This window comes from Halictus rubicundus, chromosome 3 (genome assembly GCF_050948215.1).
Source record: "Halictus rubicundus isolate RS-2024b chromosome 3, iyHalRubi1_principal, whole genome shotgun sequence".
Taxonomy (NCBI): Eukaryota; Metazoa; Arthropoda; class Insecta; order Hymenoptera; family Halictidae; genus Halictus; species Halictus rubicundus.
In genome coordinates this window covers 4,333,232-4,342,086 of record NC_135151.1, presented here as the reverse complement: position 1 = coordinate 4,342,086, position 8,855 = coordinate 4,333,232, and the positions used below count along the sequence as shown (strand labels likewise).

Sequence of the window (8,855 nt, the reverse complement as noted above, 5' to 3'; positions counted from 1 at the left end):
TAATGAGAGACATCCTGATACGCACGTTTCTCACACGTACGTGTTACAATTAGTTGCAAAGTTTAAGGAAACAGGATCGGTGACAAATTAAAAAAGAAACCAGCCAAAATTTATTAAGGAAGCTGATCAAATCGAAATTATGGGTCAGTTTACTGTGAATCCTACTAGTTCAATTCGACAAGTTTCAATGGTAACTGGTGTATCAGTGTGATCTGTGCACAAATTACTTAAACATAACAAGTTTCATCCGTATAAAATGCAGTTGCATCAAAAATTATTGGAAGATGACAGGCGGATTAAATTTTGTTTGGAATTAACAAATATGATCAACGTCACTCCTAATCTAATTAAAAACATTTGTTTTAGTGACGAATGCACTTTTTTCTTAAACGATGCTGTAAATGTCATAACTGTCGTTATTGGAGTGACGAAAATCCACATCTTATTAGAGAAAGTAATACTCAATGGCCGGAAAAAATAAATATTTGGGCAGGCATTTTAGGAAATGCTATTATAGGTCCTCTGTTTTTCCAAGAGAATTGGAATGGCAATCTGTATTTAAATTTACTGGGCGACATCATTGATCCACTTATAACAGAAAGTCTTGAAAACCAAAGAGATAAAAACGGCAATTTTTTGTTAAACGAAGAACTTTTGTACTTCCAAAATGATGGTGATCCCCAGCATTACACGTTATCAGTTTACCAGTGGTTAAACAATCGATTCCCACTAAGATGGATCGGTAGAAGAGGTGTTATTCAGTGGCCACCAAGATCACCAGATCTAACACCGGTTTGTTGTTTATAAAACACAACCAGAAAGCGTCAACGATTTGCATCGCAGAATTGGACAGGAATGTAGACCTATTCCAACAGATACCTTCAAAAATGTTCATTCGGAATTTGAGAATCGTCTGTATTATTGTTTAGAAAACAACGGAGAACATTTTGAAAATTTGTTATAGTTATAAAGTATATCTCCGTATCATAGTATCTCCGATACTAGTGCGCGGATGAAAAAAAGTATCGTACGAAAATTGCTGGTCTTTTTACGTACAATAAGATCCCATAATAAAAAATATAGGTTTCCATTTGAAAAAACAAAGTTGACCTTCAAATGGCCTTGAAAACGCCACCCAAATAAAAAATTGATACTGCCCCCCTCATTACCCCTCGAAATCCTTGCACACGTGTTTTACACTTTTTTAATATCTTTCATACTTTTCGAGATATTCGGCTGAAAGGTTTTCAAATGAACACCCAGGATATCCTTGCGTAAACACGTGTTGTGGACATACAGTGACTCCCAATAATATTCGCACGTTTTTAAAAATAGCATAACTTTCTCAATATTGGACTATACTATTTGAATTTTTTTTGAGAAGTTAGAACAATTGGATCACTACATAACGTGAGAAAAATGTTTGATTAAAATTGCAATTGGTCGAAATTGCAGAGAAAATACTAAAAGTTGTATTTTGCAACTTTTTTATGTGGACTTACATCGAAAATTTAGAAAGTACGATTTGTAGATCCATATGAATTATACATGTTCTGAGAATTTCATCAAAATCGGTCGCAATGAGCTGCAGATGTTCCAAAATGATCATATAAGGGCGAAATTCCCTCAGAAGGCCAAAATTCTGCGACTTTTGCCCTTAAGTTTTCATCGTTAAACGTTTGTAGCTCAGTGCAATGTTGACCGATTTAGATGAAATATTCAGAATATACAGTCAGTCCCATAAGTATTCGTACGCTCTTAAAAATCGCATAACTTTGTCAATATTGGACTATACTACTTGAATTTTTTTTTTGAGAAGTTAGAACAATTGGATCACTACACAAAGTGAAAAATTTTTTTACAAAAATTGCAATTGGCCGAAAGTGCAGAGAAAATACTAAAAGTTGTATTTTGCAACTTTTTTACGTGGACTTGCATTGAAAATTTAGAATGTACGATTTGTAGATCTGTATCAATTATATATGTTCTGAGAATTTCATCAAAATCTGTCAACGTTGCAATGAGCTGCAGATGTTTGAAAATGATCACATAAGGGCGAAATTCCCTGAGAAGGCCAAAATTCTGCGACTTTTGCACTTAAGTTATCATCGTTAAATGTTTGTAGCTCAGTGCAATGTTGGCCGATTTAGATGAAATATTCAGAATACGTATAATTGATACAGATGTACAAAACGTACTTTTTAAATTTTTAATATAAGCCCGCATAAGAAAGTTGCAAAATACAACTTTTAGTACTTTCTCTGTAATTTCGACCAATTGCAATTTTAATCAAACATTTTTCTCACGTTACGTAGTAATCCAATTGTTTTAACTTCTCAAAAAAATTCAAGTATTATAGTTCAATATTGACAAAGTTATGCGATTTTTAAGTGCGTACGAATACTTATTGGTCTGATTGTATATAATTGATACAGATGTACAAAATGTACTTTTTAAATTTTTAACCCTTTGCACTCGAAGCCATTTTAACTCTAAAATGAAACATTTCTTCCGACCTAGAATATTTCCCGTCTATACATATATTTTTCATGCTATACATACGAAAATTGTGCAATTTACTCGTACAGTACTGAAATGTTTAGTAATTTATTAAATACAAACAAACTGAATACTGTAAAAAATATTTTAAATAATGATACAGGAATTTTTAGTGGCGCCTCACAGGCGCCATTCGAGTGCTAAGGGTTAATATAAGCCCGCATAAAAAAGTTGCAAAATACAACTTTTAGTACTTTCTCTGTAATTTCGACCAATTGCAATTTTAATCAAACATCTTTTCACGTTATGTAGTGATCCAATTGTTCTAACTTCTCAAACAAATTCAAGTAGTATAGTCCAATATTGACAAAGTTATGCGATTTTTAAGAGCGTACGAATACTTATTGGTCTGATTGTATATAATTGATACAGATGTGCAAAACGTGCTTTTTAAATTTTTAATATAAGCCCGCATAAAAAAGTTGCAATATACAACTTTTAGTACTTTCTCTGTAATTTCGACCAATTGCAATTTTAATCAAACGTTTTTCTCACGTTATGTAGTGATCCAATTGTTCTAACTTCTCAAACAAATTCAAGTAGTATAGTCCAATATTGACAAAGTTATGCGATTTTTAAGGGGGTACGAATATTAGTGGGAGTCACTGTATATCGAGTAAACAGTGTAATGTGAACGCGTCAATTTCTGCAAGTAGCTCTAATAATTCGGTGTCCCCTGTCTGTGTCTCAATGACGAGAACGACTGGCCGCGTACCAAAACAGTTGGGATCTAACAAGATCCTCCGCGGCAGTCTGTCTCATATACGATTCCTCCGTGGAAATTGGCCGGGGTTCGAACGGCATTAAAACTTTTGTATCGAACGTAGATTTTATTAGCACGAGCACGTACCGGTAGGGGCTTTCGGCCCGATGCTACCGAAACTTCTCTCGAGTCCGATTGCAGCAAGTTTGAGGCTGCCCGGGAAGATCGCATTATTTTCAAGCGTAGGTCAGGCACACAGCGGTTGCGATAACCGTATTATCGTCCCGTCTCATAAACTTGTTTCGCGTAGTTTACGAGCACGCGAGTCTTAACTGCCGTGTACGAGCCAACCCACGAAACAGCGATCAGACTATTCCGTGATATGTACTTCCATATCGTCAATTATCGTAATTACCAAGAAAATCGCGTTCCCGAGCGTACGATACTCGCCGATCCGTGTACGCTGGACATCCGATCGTTCCAACGAAAATATTAACCGTTCCCCTCGGTAATATCAAGTCCGACTCGTCGCGAGCATTTCGAACAGCATACCAAGCTTTTAACACCTCCGACACCGGACACTGGGGCTGCTCTGACCCAGAATACAAAGATTCTCGTTTACTCGCTTAATTTCTCGCGATTTTACGTTTTGAGACAACAGGAAGACTAACGTGTCTACAAAATAGTACCACCGAAAACGTGTTTCAAAAAATTGATACATTAACCTGTGAACAGTCCAAGACATCATCAATCGTGGTTGTATGAATGATCTGCCGTTCTAGGCCGTTCTTTCAATTTTTAGAAATTTTTTCAGGAAAACCATTCAACCCTTCGCATTGGGATTTTGCATACACATTTAGTGGAATTTGGAGTACATGTGTGATTTTTTATAGTAACAAAAAAATAAAAATTATACGGGTTATACATATTCTTTTTTTATAGAGTACGTTTCGAAAAATATAGGTGAAGAATGCGTCAAATCTACAGTCTGTTAATAAACAATATTTTTCTGAGAGAGGTTCGTTGAAAGGAATTGAATCTTTTTTCTGACTAACTCTCGAGTTTTTTCTTTGAAAATGACTGTAAGCATAAGTATAACACCTTTTCATTCTAACGTCACTGTTAGAACCAGTTCAGAATGCCAACTGTTATCGCATGGTTTTGATATAATGAGAGATTCCGATAATGGGAGAGAGAATTAACCATGAATGAATGGGGGACAACTAAACAGAAGCTTGCCAGCATGTAACAATTGCAGAGTCGTGTTCACTACTTCCTTGTAATTACATTCAGTGGCCCAAGCACTGCGACTGCGGTGAAGGAATGTTATCGTTCTATCATCTATTTTGTTTAAATGAATCGTAACTGTGCACTTCTGTGTGACAAAGGGTCATCTCACATTCTAGATTCGAACCTTGAAAACAGTGTTCAGAATTTATTCACAATTCAATCGATTCTCCTACCCATTCTTTCAGCAATATTTTTATTTTAATAATTATATCGAACCTCGCATCGTTAAGAGAAACTATGCAATTGAAACATGTTGATTTAAACTAAAATTTGTGCGAGAACTGAAACGTAAATTCTAGACGTTGTAAAATATTTTGGGACAAAGAAAAGATAAATTTTTAATATTTTTATCAGAACTGTACGCAGCATGATCGATGCAAAAATTACACATGTTTGCAACACAACGTAGGCGCATATTAGAAAAGATTGAGAGTTTTAATACGTCTTGGAAGATTATATTGATGTACACTATTCATAAATCACATAATTACCAGTTCCCCCGCCATCTTCAACATCTGCAATTTATATATGTGAAGATTAGTTTTACGTCAGCTTGTCTTAATAACATACTCCCAACCGGGGAAAAAATAATTATGCATGTCGAACCTGTTATCCAGATAAATGGATGTCTTGTTATTCTAAGATTTCTTCAAAGGAAGCGATGAAACCATGAATAAACATTAACTCGAAAATAAATGCTCACAGAAAAGTAGCATACCAACATTGTAACGATTATTTTCCTCATTCTTATTAATAGATATCTCGCTAGCCAACTATGTTGCCAGGACATGCTTTTCTCTATTTAACCTCCTGATCGATTGTTTTTGATGAGACAGATGATCAACACGACACCCGATATCTTTTTCATTGAAATGCTTCGTGTCACGGGCAAAAAGGAGACGGTACGTCGTGGAGAACGTAGAATGTAAGTGGAAAATGAATTGAAAACCGCCGTCGAGTTGAACAACGAAACAGCATAACTTATTCGAACCTGTTTTCCTTGGTGCCTGCTATTATTGAGACTGATAACATTGATAGAAGCGGGAAGTCATAATCGCGGTAATTACTATTGACGAAATATACTTAGTAGAAATAATAGTAGTAATCAGTTACGAACGATTAAACATTGTGAAAATCCCAGTAATAACAGTCCAATAATTTGGAATCCATCGGTGTGTGTGTGTGTGTGTTCTAATCATTTTGATCCTCCAGCAATTAATGTCTTATTCTCATTACATTATTGAGCATTCGCGATGCCCTGCAAATTTTATTGTTATGCCCTCGAAACTGTCGCAGTTGCAACATTATCTGCAAGTTATTGTTGGCCACCGAACTATTATTCTTCTAAAGATATTGTATTTAAGTTTAAACTACAGGGCGTAAATTATGTGCATTTCTAATTTGCAGACGTCAATACTGCATACAAACACGATAAGAATTCATTGTAGTACAAAACATTTATTTGAATGCAAAATCGCCAATCGACATGATTATAAAAAAACACTGCGAAAACAATGAGCTCGTTGGAAAACGGTCACGAACAGTAACGAAAATCATACAATTTATTGCATGAAAGTAAGTCTGATATACCGAAATCAATCAAATAAAAATCAGCAAACACGCGTGCCTATTAGATAGAAATCGGCTGACGCGTCTGATCATGACATACCGATTCTGCTTACTCCACTTACATAAATGGAGCATTCTTATATAACGATAAGAAATTTGTCAAGTTTGATTTAAACTTTTGGCACGAATCGTAAATACGAAAATACTAACTGTTCGGGGGAAAATCTTGAAAATTTCGTACTCGTCGGGTCGAGGGTTGAAGCAAGCGTTCCGAAATGAAAATGAGAAAACGCCTCGGACCGCGAGGGGTTGAAAGTGATGGTTGTCCGTTTGATCGGAGCCGATCATCCGGCCGATTTTTCGTGGCGCTGTTGTCGGCGCCGATTATCGGCCAAGGGAGAAGTGCAATTTCGTGGCTGCGGGGAACGGCGATCGTCCGCGATGTAAATTCGAAGTCACGACAATCAGCTTTTAATATAGCGGCGGTTCGCGTGCCTCGCTCGATGCTTACGTCACGAACAGGCGAATACACCTCTACAGAGGCGAGTTTACGTCGAGTGTGTAAATCGAGCCTTTCCTTTCTTTCCATTCGCACCTTGTCCTCGTCCCTGCCTGCGTCCCGAAGTTTACACCCCAGCGAGTCTAGGTCAGGAACAACGATGACGACAGCTACCAACGTTTGACCTTAAGACTAATTTTAAAATTCACACCGAGAGGGTGAGTCTCGCAGCGCGGGACAACCACGGCCGGGACCATCTCCGACGAAATCGTCAACATTATCGCGACCATTCACCAAATGCGGGCCGTCTTGTTCGCGCGTGTGCGCCAGTCTTAGGCACATTCGAGGATACCGTGGCAACGGGACAAACGGACCAGAACGCGCACAGAATCAGCACACTGCGCGCAAGAAGTTCCGGGATTTCTGACTGCGGCAATGCCTCGGTACATGTGAACGTTTCCGGACCGAAATGTTGCTTGCATCGTATTCTTTGACCTCTCGCCGTCAGCGAATCGGTGAGGCTGTACCAATCCATTGATAAAACTTTTTTGTTCTAAATGATATTTTTATGCAACTGTTACTGACATATTCCTGACATTTTCCCGATTAAAACAAGACCAAACACGACGCAATTTGGACCGTCTTTACTTGTTTAATTCACGATATAGTAGAACCTCTATTATCCGAACTAATCGGTAGAATTTTTGCTACAATCCTAGATTAGATCATTATCGATTTGTACAACGAATCGTGTTCATTGTGTCATCGCTTTCGATTGATTTCTGCTTGCGAGATTCAGAGAATTCGGATCGGTTCGGATAATCGAGGTTCTACCGAATCGTCAATTGAATAAGCAAATATAGTCTCAACTATGTCATGTTTGGGCTTGTTTTTCGCAGGAATGCGTCACGAATACGAAGGTAGAACTTTCAGAATTATTTGAAAATTTTTAAAATCGACGTTCCTCCACTTTTAAGTCCGCTATGCCACTCTTAAAGTTTAGAACGACTCGTAGCAGTGTATCGAAAGTTGTCTGAACGATTTGCAACATTTCGGTATAAGAGGGAGAATTCAACTAAATGGAGAGCATAGCTGATTTGCCATTTGGTGGATTCAATATTTATGCATTAGACAATCCTCTCTTCGAATCGCAGATCCTAAAGTATCATCTATCGCGTTTCACACGCTATGTCCCCGAACTTTTTGAACAACCTCGTGCACATCCTCCCTCGTCGAACCCTGAAAAACTACTCGAATCGACCGAATCCGCGCGTTTGCAAATATTGCTGGCTTCCTTCCACGATTTCGTAATTGAAATTTGGGTCACATTAAATTAAACTTCAAAACACGATTCCTGCATTCCGTAATTATGCAACTTGTACACGCAGCAGTCATTCAGTTTTTCAGTCGGAGCTCGCCTAAGTAGATCTTTCATTATGCGCAGAACGATTCACGAATCAAGATATGCATAGTCAAGATTTGTTGCTGAAACGAATGTGACAGTATTCTCGACACTAGGTTTACGGGATCCGGCAAGATGGCGGGTTCTAATATTTTCAAATTACGATTAGCAAAATCGTAACGATGAGGAACGGAACAAACTTATTTATAAAATGGCTAAAAACTTGGACAGAAATATTCCTGTTTTTTCATAAAGTAATGTAAAATAGCCACTTTTAATGCTCCGTAAACCTATTTTTAAATTCTGTGATGTCACTTATTCATTTTTGCATAAACTAAAAATGTTTTTGCCGTTTTTGTGGAAAAATAAGACGATACGCATCACGAATATGCAGATATATTTAAACAATGCTTTAAAGCGAGAAAGATACCGAAAACGCGATTTTTCGTAGATATTTTCCGATGTTTGAAAAACACCAAAAATGTATGAGATCCGATTACTATACAAGCGAACCTTCGACCCACAGAGAACGTCGATAGAGGCTGGAAATCACGTTCTATAGAATCACGTAACACTGATGTCATATAAAACATGAGAACAGGCGAAATTTGATAATTTGCGAACTCTATTCCTCGCGAGACAATAAGAATATAAAACAATGGAATAGTCTAGCTAGTTTCATATAACACGGAAACGGTATAAACATACAGCTCGTAGAAAAATACTCTTTACAAAGTGTTGTCTATAGGCAAGAAAAGTTAAATTACTGTTCTAAGTCGCTTAACTATCTACGCTAATCAAAACTTACTTGCACGTAATCAAATATACCGTTT

The 8,855-nt window shown here is 37.2% G+C and overlaps 1 protein-coding gene across 6 annotated transcripts in view; it reads right to left on the bottom strand.

Moving 5' to 3' along the window:
* Nucleotides 1-8,855, bottom strand: part of LOC143352446 (uncharacterized) — a 112,804-nt gene that overhangs the window by 62,127 nt on the left and 41,822 nt on the right. The gene's annotated exons all lie outside the window — the stretch shown is intronic.